This window comes from Tursiops truncatus, chromosome 12 (assembly GCF_011762595.2).
Source record: "Tursiops truncatus isolate mTurTru1 chromosome 12, mTurTru1.mat.Y, whole genome shotgun sequence".
In the NCBI taxonomy this organism is placed as follows: Eukaryota; Metazoa; Chordata; class Mammalia; order Artiodactyla; family Delphinidae; genus Tursiops; species Tursiops truncatus.
The window spans coordinates 39,857,113-39,879,106 of record NC_047045.1 but is presented as its reverse complement, the minus strand read 5'-3'; the positions used below and the strand labels follow the sequence as shown (position 1 = coordinate 39,879,106).

General features: G+C 35.6%; 1 protein-coding gene across 1 annotated transcript in view; it reads right to left on the bottom strand.

The window, feature by feature from the left end:
• Positions 1-203: 203 nt before the first annotated feature.
• Positions 204-21,994, bottom strand: part of CEP57L1 (centrosomal protein 57 like 1) — a 90,962-nt gene continuing 69,171 nt past the window's right edge. Inside the window, exon 12 of the transcript XR_012324776.1 lies at positions 204-1,579. The gene's annotated coding sequence lies outside the window, so the exon portion shown is untranslated. The remainder of the gene's footprint in view (positions 1,580-21,994) is intronic.

Genomic DNA, 21,994 nt, shown 5'->3' with positions numbered 1-21,994 from the left:
GCTGAGCACTCATGGCCAGTGTTAAAGAGACAAACAACTGTTTATTTATTTATTTTTAACTTTTTATTGGAGTATAATTGCTTTACAATGGTGTGTTAGTTTCTGCTTTATAACGAAGTGAATCAGTTATACATATACATATATCCCCATATCTCTTGCCTCTTACATCTCCCTCCCTCCCACCCTCCCTATCCCACCCTCCCTATCCCACCCCTCCAGGCGGTCACAAAACACCCGAGCTGATCTCCCTGTGCTATGAGACTGCTTCCCACTAGCTATCTATTTTACATTTGGTAGTGTATATATGTCCATATATACACTACCACTCTCTCATTTTGTCCCAGCTTACCCTTCCCCTTTCCCGTGTCCTCAAGTCCATTCTCTAGTAGGTCTGCGTCTTTATTCCCATCTTGCCCCTAGGTTCTTCATGACCACTTTTTTTTTAGATTCCATATATATGTCTTAGCATATGGTATTTGTTTTTCTCTGTCTGACTTACTTCACTCTGTATGACAGGCTCTAGGGACACAACAGTTTATTTTGGGAGAGGGAAAGATGGGTTCCATTTATCGAGCACCTACTCTGCGTGAGACAGGCACTGGGCCCTCATTTAACGTCTCAGAAAAGAGATTCTCAAGAATTGTTTCAATAGTGTCTTTTAAAAAATAAATACATTTAATTAACTATCAACTATAAACAAACAAACCAACCCCCCCCCTTTTTAAAAGTGGGTTTAAAAAGTGGTACAATCTAAGCTCTAAGGAAAAGATGGTAAGATTAGCTTGAGTAGGGTTTGAGGGTGTTTAATAGGTAAAGTGGGCTTCAATGGGGTTAAAGCAGGAATGTTTAGAAGAGAAATAATGAATAACTTCAGAGTCTTATAGGGAAATGTATAATGCATGTCAAAAACTTCAAAGTGACTACCAAAAGAATGGAAATGCAACACAGAGCTTCCCAAACAAGCAGGGGTGAGGGATAGGAAATGGGTCTTTTAAATCCAGTAGAAGGCAGGAAAAGAGAAAAAAGGAAACAAAAAGAAGTATGGTAGAAATAAGTTCAAATATATCAGTAACTATAATAAATGTAAATAGATAAAGCCCATCTATCAAAACACATAAATCAGCACAGTTCTGAACATTTTTAAAACCCCTAAAATTTGGTAATGTGATAGGTACCAAAATAAAACAATGATTTTTATTCTAGCAAATGCTAGAATAGAATTTAAACTGTGAGCAAGCTGGCCCTGTATCACCATGGGGCAATTCAATCTTCTTCACAAAGATCTGCAAGGTACTCCATAACTTCGCTGGGTAAACCATTTTTGATGCTTGGTCATCTTTTTTTTTTTTTTGCAGTACGCGGGCCTCTCACTGTTGTGGCCTCTCCCGCTGCGCAGCACAGGCTCCAGACGCACAGGCTCAGCGGCCATGGCTCACGGGCCTAGCCGCTCCGCAGCATGTGGGATCTTCCCGGACCGGGGCACGAACCCGTGTCCCCAGCATCAGCAGGCGGACTCTCAACCACTGTGCCACCAGGGAAGCCCTATGTTTGGTCATCTTTGATCATCAACATGTTCTTCCTGTGTACAAATGAAATTTCTCCTGTGACACATTATACACCATCTCCTGGATCAGTAGGGTAAGACTAACTGTTTTAACAAAAAGACACAGTCATCAGTGGCTTAAAGAAAAAAATTGTTTAAATGTGTCTAATGTAATGTGTTTGGTAAATGTGTGTAAACTGCCTGCTCCTCTTGGACATTCAAGGACCCTGGTTCCTTCCAAGTCAGTTCCACCATCCCCTAGGCATTTTTCAGACAAACACATTAGTGTTTTCTCCTCAGTGTGGCTACAGAACATGACCTTTAGTTGGGTGAGGGGACACACAAGACATATATTTGATGTTCTGAATTGGATAACCTGCATCTACTTCTACTTTACGGAGAGCTTTGTTTTGTTTTTCTTGAATGGGTATTGAATTGTGTCAATTGCTTCTTCAGCATCTATTAAGGTAGCCATGTGACTTTCCTCATTTATTTTTTTAATGTGGTGAATTTCACAGATTTTCTATTGTTAATACAAAACTGCTTTCTTGGAATAAATCCCACTTGGCAATGATCTGTTATCTTTTTTTTTTTTTTTAAAGAAAAATGGACTCATTTTGCTACTATGTTGTTTAGGATTTTTGCATTTATGTTCATGAGAACAATTGGCCTGTCATTTTCTTAAAATGTTCATGTCAGATTTTGGTATCAAGATTATACTACCCTCTTAAAAAAATGTTGTGAACTGTTCCTTTCTCCTCTATATTCTGAGAAAGTTTAAGGTTGGTATTATTTCTTCCTTAAATGTTTGGAATAATTCACCTGTGAAACATCTCAGCCTGAAATTTTCTTTATGGGAGGGTTTTAAATTACAGATCCAATATTTTTAACAGATTATGATTATTCACATTTTTGTTTCTTTTTTATATACATTTTAATATTTTTTAAAAGAGCATTTCATCTAAGTTGATTTTTTTTGGTGTAAGGTTATTCATAATATCCTTTTATATTATATTTTTAACAGCTGTGTTGAGATATAATTAATACACCATACAATTAACCTGCTTAAAGTGAACAATTCAATGATTTTTAGTGTATTCACAGTGGTGCAACCATCACCACAATTCATTTTAGAACATTTTCATCACCCAAAAAAGAAAACCCATATCCATTAGCAGTCACTCCCCACTTTTCTCTAAGCCACCCCACCCCCCAGCAATAGGCAACCACTAACTTACTTTCTATCTCTATAGATTTGCCCATTCTGGAAACTTTATATAAATGGAATCATATAATACATGGTCTTTTGTGACTGGCTTCTTTTGTTTCCCATAATGTTTTCAAAGTTCATCCACGTTTTAGCATGTATCAGTATATCAGTCCTTTTTTATAGCTGTATATTATTCCATTGTATGCTTATACCACTTTTGTTTACTGGTTCATCAGTTGGTGGAAATTTGGGTTGTTTCCAGTTTTTGGCTATTATAAATAATGTTGCTATAAATATTCAAGTCAAAGTTTTTGCCAGACTCTTCCAAAGCAGGGGCACCATTTTATAATCCCATCAGCATTGTAGGAGGGTTCTAATTTCTCTACATCCTTGTCAACACTTGCCACCTTTCTTTTTTATTTTAGCCATTCTAGTGGGTGTGACGTTGTATCTCACTGTGGTTTTGACTTACATTTCCTTAATGGCTAATGATGTTGAGTATCTTTTCATGTACTTATTGGTCATTGGTATATCTTCTTTGGAGAAATGTCTATTCAGATTCTTTGTCCATTTTTAAATTGAGGTTTTTGGTTCTTTACTGATGAGTTGTAAGTGTTCTTCACATATTCTAGATACATGTTCTTTATCAGATATGTGATTTGCAAATATTTTCTCCCAATCTGTGGGTCATCTTCTCACTTTGTTGATGTTGCCCTTTGAAGCCCTTTATCTTTTTTTTTTTAACATCTTTATTGGAGTATAATTGCTTTACAATGGTGTGTTAGTTTCTGCTGTATAACAAAGTGAATCAGCTATACATATACATATATTCCCATATCTCCTCCCTCTTGCGTCTCTGTCCCACACCCCCATCCCACCCCTCTAGGTGGACACAAAGCACTGAGCTGATCTCCCTGTGCTATGCGGCTGCTTCCCACTAGCTATCTATTTTACATTTGGTAGTGTATATGTCCCTATATACATTACCACTCTCTCACTTCGTCCCAGCTAACCCTTCCCCCTCCCCATGTCCTCAAGTCCATTCTCTATGTCTGTGTCTTTACTCCTGTCCTGCCCCCAGGTTCTTTAGAACCACTTTTTTTTTTTTTTAGATTCCATATATGTGTTAGCATATGGTATCTGTTTTTCTCTTTCTGACTTACTTCACTCTGTATGACAGGCTCTAGGTCCATCCACCTCACTACAAATAACTCAGTTTTGTTTCTTTTTATGGCTGAGTAATATTCCATTGTATATATGTGCCACATCTTCTTTATCAATTCATCTGTCGATGGACACTTAGGTTGATTCCATGTCCTGGCTATTGTAAATAGAGCTGCAATGAACATTGTGGTACATGACTCTTCGTGAATTATGGTTTTCTCAGGGTATATGCCCACTAGTGGGATGGCTGGGTCGTATGATAGTTCTATTTTTAGTTTTTTAAGGAACCTCCATACTGTTCTCCATAGTGGCTGTGTCACTTTACATTCCCACCAACAGTGCAAGAAGGTTCCCTTTTCTCCACATCCTCTCCAGCTTGATGATGGCCATTCTGACCAGGGTGAGGTGATACCACATTGTAGCTTTGATTTGCATTTCTCTAATAATTAGTGATGTTGAGCATCCTTTCATGTGTTTGTTGGAAATCTATCTTCTTTGGAGAAATGTCTATTTAGGTCTTCTGCCCGTTTTTGGATTGGGTTGTTTATTTGATATTGAGCTGCATGAGCTGCTTATAAATTTTGGAGATTAATCCTTTGTCAGTTGCTTAATTTGCAAATATTTTCTCCCATTCTGAGGGCTGTCTTTTTGTCTTGTTTATGGTTTCCTTTGCTGTGCAAAAGCTTTTAAGTTTCTTTAGGTCCCATTTGTTTATTTTTATTTCCATTTCTCTAGGAGGTGGTCAAAAAGGATCTTGCTGTGATTTATGTCATAAAGTATTCTGCCTGTGTTTTCCTCTAAGAGTTTTATAGTGTCTGGCATTACATTTAGGTCTTTAATCCATTTTGAGTTTATTTTTGTGTATGTTGTTAGGGAGTGTTTGAAGCCCTTTATCTTTTTTTTAATTTAATTTTATTTATTTTTTATACAGCAGGTTCTTATTAGTTATCTATTTTATACATATTAGTGTATACATGTCAATCCCAATCTCCCAATTCATCCCACCACCACCACCACCCGGCCACTTTCGCCCCTTGGTGACCATACGTTTGTTCAGCCCTTTATGTTTTTAATGTCTATGGGATGTATACTGCTGTCTCCTTTTAAATTCCTGATACTGATAATTTCTGTACTTGCTATTTTATCTTGATCAGTCTTATTAGGGATTTAATAATTTTATTAAATGTTTCAAATGACCCATATTTAGTTGTTTTTTTTTTGCGGTATGTGGGCCTCTCACTGTTGTGGCCTCTCCCATTGTGGAGCACAGGCTCCGGACGCGCAGGCTCAGTGGCCATGGCTCATGGGCCTAGTTGCTCCACAGCATGTGGGATCCTCCCAGACCGGGGCATGAACTCGTGTCCCCTGCATTTGCAGGCGGACTCTCAACCAGTGCGCCATCAGGGAAGCCCCCCCATATTTAGTTTTATTGTGTCTACTCTATGTCTGCCTTCTCTTTCATTGATTTTTGCTCATTTATTATTCATCTATTATTGATATTTATTTATATAATTTATTATACAAATTGAGCTATACCTATTGATTTATTTATCATTTATTATTTACATATTTATTATTTATTAAGAGTCATTTATTATACCATTTATCTTACTATCTTAAATTTAATTTGCTCTTCTTTTTCTAGCACTTGAGATGGAAGTTTAGATCATTAATTTTTTACCTGTCTTCTAAGATATGCATTTAAAGCTATAAACTTCCTTCTAAGCATTATTTTAGCTGCATTACCATTTTGGATGTTGTGTTTTCATTATTTATCATTTAAATGCTTTCTAGTTTCCATTGTGATTTCTTCTTTGACCTATAAGTTGTTTAGAGGTGGTTCTATATTTCTGTTATTAATTTCTAGTGTGATTGCACTGTGTTCTGAGAACGTACCCTGCATGACTTCAATTTTTAAAAATATTTTAAACTTGCTTTATGGCCCAACATATGATCTGTTTTGGTAAATGTTCCAAATACTCTTGAAAAGAATATATATTTACTATTGTTGGGAATAGTGTTCGATTAGGTTAATTAGATCACATTTCTTCTTAATCTTTTATATCTGATTTATTGGTATGATTTTTATGAGAAATTGAGACAGGTATATTAAAATCTTTGATAATAATTATGGATTTTTCTATTTCTTCATTTAGTTCTGACATTATAGTTTTATATATTTGAAGCTATATTATGGCTGTATACAAATAGGATTGTAAATTTTTTTTCATTGAATTGAAACTTATCATTATGACATGTCCCTCTTCATCTCTAGTCATATTTCTTCAAGTCAAACTTACAAATTAGTAATATAGTCACAGAAGTTTTTTGTTTTGCTTTGTTTTTGTTTTGGGGGTTAGTATTTACATGGTGTATCTTTTTAATCCTTTAAAATTATCTGTGTCATTTTGTCTCTTCAGTCTGAAAATCTTTGTCTTTTAATTGGAGCACTGAGTTCATTTACATTTAATGTGATTACTGTTACAGATGGGTTTAAGTGCACAATCTTACTATGTATTTTATTCATTTTATTTATTTTTCTATTTGTCCTACCTATTTTTTGTTCTTTTATTCTTCCCTTCCTTCATTACTCTGGATTAATCAAGTATTTTTATTATTCTGTTTTGCCTCTTCTATTAGGTTTTTAATTATACTCGTTTTCTTTTGGTAGTTACCTATAGTTCTCAAATTTTAGTGTGCATCAGAATCACCTAAAGGACTTCTTCAAACATAGATTTCTGGGCCTCACCTCCAAAGTTTCTGATTTAGTAGGTCTGGGGGAAACCTGGAAATTTTCACTTCTAACAAATTCCCAGATGATGCTTATGCTGCTAAATCAAAAGGCCACACTTTGATAGTTACTCCTCTAGATTCCAATATATTCTTGACTTATTACAGCCTACCTTAAGCTAGTAGTTTTTGTTTTCATGGTGTCTTCCACTCTAAAGCTAGCAATTTTTTTTACAGTCTTTTACTATCCAAATAAAAATCTTACAATGGTTTAAGTCCACATAACTCCTTCCTACAATTCATGCAACTGTTTATTATATGTCTACACATAAACTCCATAATATTTTTATTTTTGCTACTTTGAAAGTCAATTAAAATTTTTTTACCCATATATTTATCTTTCCTGCTGCTCTTCTTTCCTGAAGATCTGTGCTTCCATTTGAGTTCATTTTCCTTTAGCCTGAAGAACTTCCTTTCATATTTTTCATAGTGTGGGTCTGCTCCTGATGGATTCTCTCAGCTCTCATTTGTCTGAATAAATCTATATTTCTACTATGTTCTCTAAAGATATTTTAATTGGACATAAAATTGAGAGTTTTTTTTTTCTTTTAGTACTTTAAATATCTCTTGGCTTCCATAATTTCAGTAAAATAGTCATCTGCCCTACTGTTGCTTTTTGAAAAAGTGCCTTGTTTTCTCTTGCTGCTTTTAAGATTTTATCTTTGTCAGCAGTTCAACTATGATATACTTAATTATGGTTTCCTTTGTATATATCCTTGTTGTGTATTGAGGTTCACTGAGCTTCTTTAATGTTTGGAATGATGTCTATCATCAATTTTCGAAATTTCTTGACTATTATCTCTGCATATATTGCTTCTGCCCCATTCTCTAATTCTCGTCCTTCTATGACTCTAATTAAATATATATTTGACTGCTTCACTGTATTCCACATGTCTCTTATACTAAGTTTTATTCTTTGCATTCTTTTTGTCTCTGTGCTTCAGTTTTGGGTACTATCAACTTATCTGTCCTCAAGTTCACTAACTCTTTTTGCTCAGTCTAAGCTATTGCTAAAACTGCACAATGAATTCTCAATTTTAGCTGTTGTATTTTAAAAATCTGTAATGTATATTTAATTATTTTTATAGATTCCAATTCTGTCAAAATTATCCATCATTTTATCCATTTTGTCCATCTTTTCCTTTGCTCCCTTGCACGCGCGTGCACACACACACACACACACACACACACACACACATATATACAATTTTTTTTTTTTTTTTTTTTTTTTTGCGGTACGCGGGCCTCTCACTGTTGTGGCCTCTCCTGTTGCGGAGCACAGGCTCCGGACGTGCAGGTTCAGCAGCCATGGCTCACAGGCCCAGCCTCTCCACGGCATGTGGGATCTTCCCAGACTGGGACATGAACCTGCGTCCCCTGCATTGGCAGGCAGACTCTCAACCACTGCGCCACCAGGGAAGCCCTATACAATTATTTTAAAGTCCCAGCCTACTAGTTCCAATATCTGGATCATCTATGGGTTTGCTTTTATTATCTGCTTTTTCTCTTATCACTCACATTTTCCTGCCTGTTTTCAAGCCTTATAATCTATTATATGCCATATTTGGGGTATAAAATGAACAAATGGGACTTGTAATGATGTTATTTTCCCTCATAAAGGTTCTCCCTTTCCTCTGTTAGTTGCATAATTTGAAGGGCTGATCACCTTAATCCCATCAGGAACTGAACTAGATTGGGGATGGATTCTGGTTTTAGTTAGACTCAGTCTACCTCTTGTTTGTCATTTTTCCTCAGATGTGGCTCACCTGGACTTTTGATCAATAGCTTGGAAGGTCTCTTTCCTTTCAGCCCGTAAACACTATGGGAGATTCAGTCTGCCCTTTGGAGGTTTTAATTTAGCTCATTAGCCTCTCGCCTCATGTAGCTTTAAAATCTGGCAAATGTCTTGAGAGGAAAACTCATCAAGTGTTTCTTGCTGACTTCCTGTCTCTGGTGGGAGTTTGTCTCCTAAGCACTGTGGACAGATTTCACTATGACTTTGCAATCCAGCTTCCTTCCTGGGTATGGCCTTCTGAGACTTTTGACTGACAGCTGGGCTTTTCCCTTTCTTCTCATCCCTGAAATTCTGTCCTTCAAAAGTTTTGAGCTTAGCCTCCCATCCCATCAAGTTCAATATCTGGCCAAAACTTGAGGGACTGTTTGATGCAGTTCCTTTTGCTAGCAGGAATTTATCTCTTCACCATGAGACTGCAGATCTTATTCTGCCTTTCTTGGCCAGTTCTCCAGTTTCTTTTATACTCTAGCATTCAGCAAATATCCAGTGGTATTTTTCAGAATTTAAATTCAAATCTGTCATGCCTGCATCCATGGCCTTCAAAAACTCCCCTGGCTTTTCTTTGTCCCAGTGGAGTCCCCATGCCAAAAACAGAGTCACTGTGACCAGAATTGGTAAATGTTCTAAGGAATAAAATAGCCAGGGATTGTCAAGTGACCTAGGAGGGTTCTTCCCTTTCTGGAATTTTAATTCTTCTAGTCTTCATTGTGTCTATAACTTCCCAATGACTTTAAACATATGACTTTGTAATTTATTGTTTTAGTGGGAGCGTGGCTTTTCTACTAAATCTTACCTGAAGTAGAGGTCTCAATACTAACTTGAGAGTACTACCTAAATGTATTCTCATATTTTCTATTCTATTTCATTAAAAACAAACTTTTAGTCACAACCCACTAGTAATCAATGTTAGGATCCACTAATGGATCATAATCTGCATTTTGAGAAAAACTGCTCTAATAGATCTCTGGGAAAAACCAAGGTGCCTGGCTGTTTGGAAGAGGTCAGCTAACAGATATGGATTAAATGGACCTCAATCCTCTTAGTATTATATAAATTTTTGAAGTATATAATTCTGCATGCATTTTTCTTTGAGGTATGACAAGGTCAGCTTTTGCACACAATTTACCTTCTCACTGGAATACCCTGGCAAATTTAATTTTGTTATACTCCTTCTCCTGGATTTTTTGTCAGGCAAAATCAAATTCTTATGATTTGTCTTAGTCATTTGTATATTAACCCTATACATTCTAAGTTTCCATTATTTTGTCCACAAAGATATGACAATTTCTTTCAAGAAAAAAGAAAAAATATCCCTCATATCCAAAGCACCTTCCCTCAAACTTTGACTTTCCCCTCTGTACTGTTATGTCTTTTACCTTAAGTGATAATAAACTACCTCAGTATTTGTTCATGGAAGGATTTGTAACTACCAAGGACTAAAGGAAGCATGTATGGAAGCAAAACTGATACAATGCTTTGCTGCCATTATCAGTAAGTGTGTACATCATAATAATAAAATAAAACAACTTGTACCCTGAAAGATATAAAAGAAGCAAACAAAAACAGGGTCCCTGTGCCTGGTTCACTTTCCCAAAACAAAAGAATCCTTAGGTTTTGTTTATAAGTACTGACTGCCTAATAAAAGCAACTTTATCATCAAGTTTCTGCAATATTGATAGTTGAAGATCTGTGATAACCTCTGTGGCTACGACAACTGTGTGAGAAAATTTCTGTCTTTTCTACCATGGACTGCATAACTACAAACTTGGTCATGTTTGTAATTTTGTGGGGTTTTCCCCCCATTTTTTGTATTTTTTAATTTGATGAACCAATTCTTTTAAAAACTTGGAGTTTCTTGCAAACTTTTCTTGGAAGTAAACTTTTCTAAATGCTTTGTGTCTGACTATTCCTTTGGCAATTCTAGAGATTCCACCAAGATTTTATGTATTTATCTACCAGAGGTGTATTCACCAGCCAGAGCCAAGTAAACTGCATTGTCCATGAGGAGCAACTCAAGAGCTTTTTGAGGTGTATCTTTTTCTAGTCTTAGGGTGAATCTCCTGTGGCAATAGTTTTTTTTGTTGTTGTTTTTAATTGAAGTATAGTTGATTTACTATATTGTGTTACTTTCAGGTGTACAGCACAGTGATTCAGTTACACATATACATATATATTTTTTCAATTCTTTTCCATTATAGGTTATTGCAAGATATTGAATATATTAGTTCCCTTTGCTATACAGTAAATCTTTGTTGTTTATCTATTTTATATATGGTAATGTGTATCTGTTAATCTTATACTCCTAATTTATCCTCCCCCCTTCCCCTTTAGTAACTGTAAGTTTGCTTTCTATGTCTGTTTCTTTCTGTTTAGTAAATAGGTTAATTTGTGTCATATTTTAGATTCCATATATAAGTAATATCGTATTTGTCCTTCTGTCTTACTTCACTTAGTATGATAATTTCTAGGTTTATCCATGTTGCTGCAAATGGCATTATTTCATTCTTTTTTATGGCTGAGTAATATTGTATATATATACCACAACTTCTTTATGCATTCCTCTGTCAATGGACGCTTAGGTTGCTTCCTTGTCTTGGCTATTATAAATAGTGCTGCTATGAACATTGGGGTGCATGTATCTTTTTGAATTAGAGTTTTCATCTTTTCTGGATATATGCCCAGGAGTAGGATTGCTGGAACATACGGTAACTCTATTTTTAGTTTTTTAAGAATCCTCCATACAGTTCTCCATAGTGGCTGCCCCAATTTACATTCCCACCAGCAGTGTAGGAGGGTTCCCTGTTTTCCATACCCTATCCAGCATTCATTATTTATAGACTTTTTGATCATGGCCACTCTGACTGGTATGAGGTGATACTTCACTGCAGTTTTGATTTGGATTTCTCTAGTAATTAGTGAGGTGAGCATCTTCTCGTGTGCCTGTTGGCCATCTGTATTTCTTTGCAGAAATGTCTCTTTAGGTCTTCTACCCCTTTTTTGATTGGGTTGCTTTTTTTTTTATATTGACTTGTATGAACCATTTGTTTATTTTGGAAATTGAACCCATGTCAGTCGCTTCATTTGCAAATATTTTCTTCCAGTCCACAAGTGGTCTTTTCGTTTTATTTATGGTTTCCTTTGATGTATAAAAGCTTATCAGTTTGATTACGTCCCATTTGCTTATTTTTGCTTTTATTTCTTTTGCGTGGGAGACTGATCTAAGGAAACATTGGTCCAGGGACTCCTGTGGTGGTCCAGTGGTAAAGAATCTGCCTTATAATGCAAGGATGCGGGTTCAATCCTTGGTCAGGGAACTAAGATCCCACATCCCGCACACCACAACTACTGAGCTCATGTGCCTCAACTAGAGAGCCCATGTGTGCTGGAGCCCACGCACCACAACTAGAGAGAGAAAACCTGCATGCCACAACTAGAGAGAAGCCTGCGGGCTGCAAAAAATCCTGTGTGCCACAACTAAAACCCAACACAGCAAAAATAAATAAAATAAATAAATAAAAAGAGGGCTTCCCTGGTGGCGCAGTGGTTAAGAATCCACCTGCCAATGCAGGGGACATGGGTTCGAGCCCTGGTCCGGGAAAATCACACATGCTGTGGAGCAACACAGCCCATGCGCCACAACTATTGAACCTGCGCTCTAGAGGCCGCAAGCCACAATTACTGAACCCGCGTGCCATTACTACTGAAGCCTGCGTGCCTAGAGCCTGTGCTCCGCAACGAGAGAAGGCACTGCAGTGAGAAGCCTGTTTACCTCAATGAAGAGTAGCCCAGCCTCGCTGCAACTAGAGAAAGCCCGCGCGCAGCAACAAAGACCCAACACAGCCAAAAATATAAAATAAATTTTTTGAAAAATTTAGGGAAAGAAAAACATTGGTACAATTTATGTCAGAGAATGTTTTGCCTATATTCTCTTCCAGGAATTTTATAATGTCATGTCTTATACCTAAGTCTTTAAGTCATTCTGAGTTTATTTTTTATATCGTGTGTGGGACTATTCTAACTTCATTGACTTATATACGGCTATCCAGCTTTCCCAACACCATTTGAAGAGACTCTTTCTCCATTGTATATTCTTGCCTCCTTTGTTGAAGATTAATTGACCGTAAGTGTGTGGGTTTATTTCTGGGCTCTCTATTCTGTTCCATTGATCTATATGTCTGTTTTTGTGCCAATACCACGTTGTAGCTTTGTAGTATTGCCTGAAGTCTGGAAGGGTTATGCCTTCAGCTTTGTTCTTTTCGGCAACAGGATTTTAATCTAGTTGATTCTATTTCTTTTTCTGACTCTTTATGTTTGTTTGGTTGTTTCCTGGTTAAGTCTTTTTCATGCTGGTTCTGATTTGTACACAACCACTAATTTCTCATTTGGTGGCAGCAATGTTGATAATATAGATTTTAATGTTCTTACTGTCTGATCTTTATGAGGTCTTTATGACAGAATATCTGATTGTACTTTATATTTGTCTTGAGGATTTTGTTATCTTTTGTCATCTGAGATACATCTTCCCTTTGCTTCTGGGTCTTGAGACATTGATTTAGTCAATCTGATAACTAGTTTCAGTAGTAAGTTGGGAAGTTGTTCATATCATTCCCTACATTACTGATTTATTTTATTGTTGCCTAACCATTGATGATATCCTCTGTGCTGTTTTTCATGTGTGTGACACTCTGAGTTCAAATTAATTAAGAAAAAAATATTTTTGTGCCCACAGGAATGGAGAGCAGCCACTGGAGATCTGGAGCTGCTACCATCAGCCAATTAAATTTTTTGTACTTTGATTACATTTGATCCATCTGTGGCTAATGTTATAAAACTAAGATTGTTGGTTCTTTTTGTTTATTTTTAAAAAAGACTCTTTTCCTCTTTGCAAAAGGAAGGCACAGCTTTTAACAATAGTCTGTTTACAATTATAACTTTCTCTCTGAAGCTAAATTTCTCTCTTCCTCAGCATGCTATTTGAGATTAATAGGTCAGAAAAGTTGTACTCACTATATAGGGATATCTAATTCCAATACCAGATTTACCATCAAAGAGAATATACACAATGGACAAAATTAGAAATTATTTTCACATGCTTTTAGAGCAAAGGGTAGAGAGAGACTTTAAAGGTTTTGTTTGGTTTGTATAACCATTCTACAAATGAGCCTGAATTTATATATTAATAATGCTGTCTTAAAACAACTATATGTCTCTTTCCTGATCTTATCACAATGTGATTGAATAAGAGTGATTGCTACTGGCTTGCCTAGAAATTCATGACCACTGCAAGAAATCTAAAAAGCTCTGGGTGTATAACTTTTACCCTCTCTCCTCTCAAAAGAAAATAAGAAAGCATAAATACACAAGTGAGTCAAGTAAAGATGTGAGAAACAGCTTGGTGTCCAAAAACAGGGTGTTAATAAACTTAAAGTTGTGCCCCCAGCTCAACCCACGATCTGATTGAACAGTACTACAAAAATAGCATACACACAAAGAGAGAGAAGTCCAGCTATAAACTCTCCAGAGCTCTTTTCATAGCTTTCCCATAAGATTAATATGTTTATCTGTTAAGTGAGGGCATATATTTTCTGAGCACCTTTGCATATTTCTGGAGCGGTGGTCCTCAACTGGGAGTCATTTTGATCCTTTTCTGCTCTGCGGACATTTGGCCATATCTGGATACATTATTGGGTGTCACAATTGTGTTTGTGTATGGGGGTGCTATTGACGTCTAGTGGATAGAGGTCAGGGATGCTAACTATCCTGCAACGCACAGGAGAGCCCTCCCAAACAATAAATTATCTCCTTAAAATGTCAATAGTGCCAAGGTTGAGAAATCCTGCTCTAAAGAAAAATTAGATTATAAGTCTCTTAAATTTAATTGCATTCCTTTTTTGATTGGCTTACAGAGACTACGGAACACTTTTATAAATTTAAAATAGAGAACTCAAGAATTTTTAGAAAGGGAAGAAAACATCCAACTTTCATTGCTTTAAGTCTGTTGATTCTTAAAAAAATATTTCTCTTAATGAAGCCTATATGCAGAAGGAAAAAAAAACTTTTAGCTATGAGTTAAATCAATTGCCTTGTTTACAGGTTGACAAAATAAGTAATGCAATGTAAATTGACAGAGGAGAGAGAAATATTAATAAACTTTATTACTTTTAAACTTAATTCGAAGAGCTCTTAAAAATTAAGAATAAAAAATAGAAATAGAAAATACGAAGTTCAAAAGTTTGTATTTCTAATCAAGGTGAATCCTTGAACAAATTTGACTAGCTTAATAATGCTGTCTTAAAACAACTATACGTCTCTTTCCTGATCTTATCACAATGTAAATTAAAATGTTAGCATACTAGTATAACTCATGAAAGGCTTGGGTTTGTTTCCACAAACCCAAAAAAACCTAATTAATTAAACTTTATAGAAATTTTTCTAATTTTTTTTTTTTTTGGCTGCACCTCTCAGCTTGTGGGGTCTTAGTTCCCCAACCAGAGTTCAAACCCGAACACTTGGCAGTGAAATGGCTGAGTCCTAACCACTGGACTGCCAAGGAATTCCCTCTAATTCCTAAACTAATATTAAATTGAGTTAATCATTTAATTAATAATCCTTGGATACAAATTACAATATCTAAGCAAGTCATTTGTGGAGAATGAAATAAATACTGGGTCAACAAACATAGTTTTAACATACCCCTGGCTTTGCTTTTATACACTGTAAGTGACCATTAATTAATAGGTTGAAAAGATATATATGAGAAACTGAGATATGTTGGTATATTCCTTTTTAAGAAATGTAAAGGAATATTTATGTGTCTGTAAAGAGGTGTATATGCAAAATGATAAATTTTTATTTCCCATGGTAAATATCATGGGAAAAGGAAAATGACTTTGTCTTAAAGTAAAATTGTCTGCTTGTGCCAGAATGTTAGCTAGATGTAAATGAATTTATTTATAAGATGAAGGAAAGACTTGTGAATCTTACTCTATAAAATATGGAGGGCATCCAAAAGAGTAGAACTAGAATTTGGATTTTCTTTTCTGTTAAATTGACAAATTAATCTTTGAGTATATGTCTACTTGGAACAAAATGCAGTTAAAAAGTATTTAGTGCCCAAATAGCAGAGGTTTCTTGTATTACCAAAATACTCTTGAGAGCCTAACATTTTGTGCTTTTGCCATACCTTTCAACTGTTTGTTTAAACAAAAGTTCCTCTGGAGAACAGTATAGAGGTTCCTTAAAAAACTACAAATAGAACTACCATATGACCCAGCAATCCCACTACTGGGCATATACCCTGAGAAAACCATAATTCAAAAAGAGTCATGTAGGGCTTCCCTGGTGGTGCAGTGGTTGAGAGTCCACATGCCGATGCAGAGGACATGGGCTCGTGCCCCGGTCCAGGAAGATCCCACATGCCCGGAGCGGCTAGGCCCGTGAGCCATGGCTGCTAAGCCTGTGCATCCAGAGCCTGTGCTCCGCAATGGGAGAGGCTACAACACGGAGAGGCCCGCGTACCGCAAAAAAAAAAAAAAAAAGAGTCATGTACCAAAATGTTCATTGCAGCTCTACTTACAATAGCCAGGAGATGGAGGCAACCTAAGTGTCCATCATTGGATGAATGGATAAAGAAGATGTGGCACATATATACAATGGAATATTACTCAGCCATAAAAAGAAACGAAATTGAGTTATTTGTAGTGAGGTGGATGGACATAGAGTCTGTCATACAGAGTGAAGTAAGTCAGAAAGAGAAAGACAAATACCATATGCTAACACATATATATGGAATCTAAGAAAAAAAAAATGTCGTGAAGAACCTAGGGGTAAGACGGGAATAAAGATACAGACCTACTAGAGAATGGACTTGAGGATATGGGGAGGGGGAAGGGTAAGCTGTGACAAAGTGAGAGAGTGGCATGGACATATATAGACTACCAAACATAAAATAGCTAGCTAGTGGGAAGCAGCCGCATAGCACAAGGTGCTTTGTGACTACATAGAGGCATGGGATAGGGAGGGTGGAAAGGAGGGAGATGCAAGAGGGAAGATATATGGAAACATACGTATATGTATAACTGATTGACTTTGTTATAAAGCAGAAACTAACACACCATTGTAAAGCAATTATACTCCAATAAAGATGTAAAAAAAAAAAAAGATGTGGTACATATATACAATGAAATGTTACTCAGCCATTAAAAAGACTGAAATAATGCCATTTGCAGCAACATGGATGGACCTAGAGATTGTCATACTTAGTGAAGTCTGACAGAGAAAGACAAATATGATATCAGTCATATGTGGAATCTAATTTAAAAAAATGATACAAATGAAAGTGAATGACTGAGATAATGTTATCAAGAATAGAGAGACAAAAGTCAGAAGTAAGAGTTGATTTACAGAGGATATTAATTAATATAATATGATGTTGAATTGTTTATAAGATATCTAAGTGAAGTTTATCTCAAGAAGATCTGATTTTTATTAACTTCTATGTTTGTTTACTTTTGTCAATAAAAATGGTTCAAGGGAAAAAAAAAGTTCCTCATCTTTGAAAAAGTTCCCTAATAAGTATCATTACTTGATGCTTAGTTTATTTTAAATATTGCCTGTAAACTTTATTTAATCGCTTACTCATATCTTTTCTCCTCTGATAACATTTTTTGATATTGCATTTCCAAAATTCAGTCCCCAAATTCAGAATAAACAACTCTTTACTATGTCTTTTATACCAAAGTTGTCTTTGGGGTTTCCTAAACAGCTGCCAGACAGCCACAAAGGTTTGCTCATTTATCCTACAAAAGGAGTGTTAAAAATGATATGTTCGATATACTCCAGATTATTTATTAGCTCAAAACTTCTGTAAAAGTCATCCTGCTTATCAAGTCCTCAATATGAAAAGAACTTGCAAATCAGTAAGAGGAGTTTAACTTAATTGCCTTTAAGTAAAATGCATTAATATAAAATAAAGATACTTTAGTAATTGTGTAACTTTCAGGTTGGACAGAAAAATAGTCATGTCCATCTACAAAAATTGGCATAAAACCTATTTTTAAAAATTAATTTTTTAAAAGAAATATTTTGTTTCCAGTTGACAATCCCAAGATGTTTTATGGGATAAATTAAAAGAACATGGAGACTACTTAATGCCTACTCTGTCCATAATATAGTTTTTCTCTCAAGGTAATTATTAACTAAATCCTCAGAAAGTGATTATGTGTTATTTCAGAAAAAAGGGATTTCACTCTTCACTATTCTATCATTGTTGGCTATTACAAATTAACATGAGCCACTGAGTCTTGTCATCCATAGATAGTTTCTGCTTTTTCCTTACATTTGCCTAGTCTTAAGTCCCTATTATGAGCTACACAGACCAGAAATTGAGTCTTCTGGCAGAAACATGAAAATAGTGAAAGCCTCAGTAAAGACTTTTATCATACTCATAACTGTTGACTCTACAGGGAGTAGACTCATGGAAGCAGACTTTTCAGTATAAGCTGATGTCAGCATGACAAACAAATACCTGTCAGACTACCAAAGATAGAGTCAGATTTCTAGGATTCTTTAAATCCAGAAGCAGATAACTTTGTGAAATAGATTGCTTCACCCAAAATCAGAAAAACAAGAATTATTTACCCAGGGGTAAATTAGTTAATTATGACTAATGTTCTATATCTAATGGACATATAAGAAAAATTCCTTTCTTCTTTATTTCAAACTCTCTATTGGCCACACTTGTATAAACTGGAATGAAACACTCTTTAAATGGCATCATGTTCCAACAGAGCCTTTGGAATTCAGAAAAAAAATTCTATGAAAATTCTCAGTATAGCTTATAAGTAATACATTATTAGAGAAACATAAAAATTATGATTCTGGAGAAAATGACATAAAAAACTATTCCAAAATAATAAAATTGGTTAAAATTACACAAAATACCTTTACTTAGTTCCTTACTTTTCATGGCCATGACGCTATTTTACATAGGTTCCATAAAAATATTCTCCTTTCTGCAAGGCAGTTACTTAAAAATTGCTTTTGCAACCATGGCCATGTCTCAAATCTCATTATTAAACAAGGTCCAAGCAACTTGCTTGAGGTGAACTGGATGGTTCTTGGTTCCTGGTCTTGGTATATGAGCTGATAAGAGCAATATTTTACATATAAAAGTAACGACAACCATATGAACTTTACAAAGCCTTCAGACAAAGTTAACTCCTAAATTTTAGTATCATGTGACTCTAGTTTTATTAACCAAATTACAAGGTTTTTGTATATGTGTGACCTTTCATCAATTTACATAATAAAAACAAAACATCAAAGTAATGATATTGAATCAGAAAAACACAAAACAAATTTATGTTGTCAAAGCCATGCCTTAGGAGGAAATTTGAAGGCAAAATTGACACCTTAACCAGAGTAAGCAATGCACATCACATTCCAAAATCAGAAAACGAAATAAAACAACACTGTGTAGTAAAGGATTAACATAGTCTGTCTAGGCTGTGTAAACCTTTCACATTCTGAAGAAAGATTTCACACTTGCTCAATTCCTGGGAGATAACCTCTAAGCCCTTGGAACATTCTGCCTTATAAAAACGTTTTAGTTTACCTGGGAGTCTTATGCCCTGCCAGATGATCTATGCTAACAATGTGATTTATGGTGGGGGCTTTCAGCCATTTACTATCAGCTTAACCTCTAGAGGGGATGGAGACTGAAGGTCAGTCACATGTGCAGTCAGCCATGCTATGTGACCAGCCCACAATTTAAAAACATGGACACCAAAGCTCAGAGGAGCTTCCTTGGTTGGCCATACTCCAAGCATACCACACATCGTTGCTAGAATTAAGTGCTGTCTGAATGACTTCACTGGAAGAGGACAAGTAGTAGCTCATGCCTGGTGTTTCCTGGACTTTGCCTTATATCCATTTTTGAGTTGCTGATTTAAATTTGTATCTTTTTGCTGTAATAAGCCATAACTGAGAGTATAATAGCTTTTCTGAGTTCTATGTATTCTTTAGTGAGTCACTGAACCCAAGGGTGACCTTGGGGACCCCTGAAAACACACTTTGCAAACGTGAGATAAAGTAATATCAACAAAAACAGTCAATCGGCCTGGTTTTTGTTTCCCCAGTAAATGAAACCTTGAGTCTTTCCTGTAAGTTATTCTCTGATAAAAACAACAGTATCAAAAAAAAAAAAAAAACAAAAAAAAAAACAACAGTATCCCTGATTTTGGCAATGCTGATGTCTGAAGATATGTGATGACTTTTTTGGATATGACAATTATGTGAGAAAACTGCTGTTTTCCACCTTGAAGAGAGTAACTGTAAACTTGGTAACCTTGGTATTTTTGTAAGTTATTTTTTTCTTTTAAATACTTGTCATATCTTTGATTTGTGAAAGCTATCCTTCTATAGCTTGGACTCCCTTACAAATCTTATTTGCATATAAACTCCTTTTCTTTTCTGAATGCTTTAGTCTCTGAGTGGTTTATGTTTTATTTCAGTCAGTGGTAATTTGTATCAATAGTACTTTAGTAGACTGATTAAGAGAATCAAACTTCACTTTCTGCGGAATATCCGTAGAAATGCTCAGAAGTGGCTCTGAGAATTAGAAATCACAGGAAAACATTCTACCTAAATACCAAAGGCACAGTCCTCACTCTACTTGAGAGCTATACGGTAAAACAACAAAGCGAAAAGAACCCTCTCTGAAAATTTAGCTTAGGTGCCCAATATTTAAAACACACCACAAGACAGAAGCATAGTATGTAATAATGATATAAATTCTTCCAAGTTTATCAAACCAAAGAGTTGTATACATAAAATCATAGAATAAGTTTTTAAAAGACCAGTTCCTTTTGAGATTAAAGTAAAACATAGAACTTCTTAACCTAGAAATAATTTCTTTTAATTCTGGTACTGAATTTCCCAGCTTTAAATTTGTGGCTTAGCTTATTTTGGGGAAAATGAAGGTAATTTTTTAACTTTATGCTCCAACATTCAATATTTAAGATATTAATAGTGCTATTCTTTCACATGTATTACATATTTGGGGTTTAGCTATCTCTGAAAATATATTTTTAAAGTATTAAAGGTACTTTTCCTTTTGCTAGAAATTATAAATTATAAAACCAAAAATGTTCCATGGAATTCTCAAGAGTGTTTTAAAATTTAATTTTAAATGGGTTTCCTGTGTACCAATAGGGTTTACGTTTTGAATAACACATTTGTGAAGTTAAAAGAACCTACAGTGATGGAAAGTGAAATACTTTCCAATTCAGCAAGAAGATTCTGGACAAGTGCCCTGTAAACAGCAATCTTATATTTCAGGCAAGAAATGATTCACATTCTGTACTCGTTCAGTAATAGATTTTTCTGAGAAATACCCTACAAGTCAATGTACACTTAACTTTTTTGTGTGTGTGTGGTACGCGGGCCTCTCACTGTTGTGGCCTCTCCCGTTGCGGAGCACAGGCTCTGGACGCGCAGGCTCAGCAGCCATGGCTCACAGGCCCAGCCGCCCTGTGGCATGTGGGACCTTCCCGGACCAGGGCACGAACCCGTGTCCCCAGCATTGGCAGGCAGACTCTCAACCACTGCGCCACCAGGGTAGCCCTGTACACTTAACTTTAAGGAAACTAACCAAAGAATATCTTCCAAGGTTTTTCAGAACTTATCCTAAAATTTACTTAATCAGATCAAACAAAATTAGGTCAAAAGTATATTATTTTAACTACAACTAGAAGGTCTGGCTCACATTACAATCCTCTTTTCATAAAGACTAAAATCTATTTAATGATTTAAGCACCTTTAATAATTTGTAGTGGTGAATAAACTTTCACAAGTGACTAGAATCCTATTATAATGAACATCATTCTAATGTTCACTTCCTTATGGCACTTCTTCCTATGTTCTGACCATAGCCCAGAGCTGATACGGCCATGAAGAAATATGTTGAAAAGGATATCAAAAGTCACAGAAATACAGCCTCTCAGTTGGTAGTTAGTTCATTTAATGAAGGTATTTTTCAGGTAAGATATTTATATACTCCCATTCACTCATTTAAAAATATTTTATCAGCTCAGTAAAGTGACATGTTTTTAAAGAGTGTCATGTGGGTGGTACATCAGGTTTTAAATTTTTTTTAGTGTTGTTGACTGTTGATGCTCAGACAAATAGGGTTTGTCAAGGGATAAATTTTTGCTCATTTCAGATTCAAGACATGCACACAGTTTTTCTCCCACAAATCTCATTTCTTTATGCATTTTAAAGTTGTCTCAAGCACCATACAGAAAAAATTTCTTTCCTATCCATAAGACCCAAGCTTGGTTAGATTCCACACAGAGGCACTGTCTAGATAGAAACAATGGGTGAGGAGTAACAGGGCCATTTGTTAAGGAATTCATGTTGAATATATTTATTTGTATCTACATTAGGAAAACAACACTCCTCTAATGTAGGTTGGCTCGTGTTTTGAAAAGAG